The sequence below is a fragment of the Myotis davidii genome, unplaced genomic scaffold, assembly GCF_000327345.1.
Source record: "Myotis davidii unplaced genomic scaffold, ASM32734v1 scaffold289, whole genome shotgun sequence".
In the NCBI taxonomy this organism is placed as follows: domain Eukaryota; kingdom Metazoa; phylum Chordata; class Mammalia; order Chiroptera; family Vespertilionidae; genus Myotis; species Myotis davidii.
The window spans coordinates 311,776-312,668 of NW_006299717.1; the positions used below are offsets into that span (position 1 = coordinate 311,776).

Genomic DNA, 893 nt, shown 5'->3' on the forward strand with positions numbered 1-893 from the left:
TCTTTGCATCTCTCAGAGGAGCTGAGGAAGCAGAGCTCACCCCTGGTTCTCCCTTCCTGACCCTGATGAGCTGAAATCCCTAAGTCAGGACGTATGTGGGGCAGAGAGGGAGACCCACAGCACATAGGCCCTCCCTCTGCCCACAGCCACCCAGGTCCCCAGACAGCGAGAGGAGGCGACCGGCTCTGCTGCTGTGAATTTAACCCCAGCCACTTGGCCTGGGTGAATTTTGTGCCCAGACAGGGTGCTGGACTGAGTGGGCTCAAAGCAGCGGGGGGAATGGGAGAGCAGGGGGAGAGGAAGACAGACCAGGGGGCTTTCTGTCTAACTTTTCTCCACTCACCAAATGGGGAGGCCCAAACCCAGCCTGTCCTCACCCCCACAGCCAAATAACCATTTGGCTTTTCTAGAACCCCCAAACAGGCCAGAGCCCTGCCCCCACCCCTTTGGCTAGTCCCCTGGGAGCAGGGACACCTACCCTCAGCCCCCACTGCCCTCAGGAAGGGTCAGCCTGGGGCCTGGACTTGGCAGGAAGAAGTGGGGAGCCTGGTCACTACATGCAGCCGCTGCCCAGGGCCCAGGAGGGCACAGACCCCATCACTGGCACCTGGGGAGTCCTCAGGGCTGGAACCCTGGGCTCAGCAGAGAAAACATGGAAGAAAAGAGCACAGCCCTGAGCGGAAACAGTCCCTGGAGGGAGGCCAGAGAGAAAGCAAACCCTTCCAGGCCTGGGCTGGTAATGCCCACCTGGACTTGGGGGCAGCCCCCGATGTGCCACTGCAATGCAGATTCCTGGGCCCCAACTCATTTCCTGACTCACATTCACGTGAGGATGAGGTCCAAGAACCCACATTTTTGGCAATCCCACAGGCACTCAGCACAGTTAAGATCCC

The 893-nt window shown here is 59.7% G+C and overlaps 1 protein-coding gene across 2 annotated transcripts in view; it reads right to left on the minus strand.

Annotated features, from left to right (window-relative positions):
* Nucleotides 1-893, minus strand: part of DAAM2 (dishevelled associated activator of morphogenesis 2) — a 44,032-nt gene that overhangs the window by 16,413 nt on the left and 26,726 nt on the right. The window lies entirely within an intron of this gene.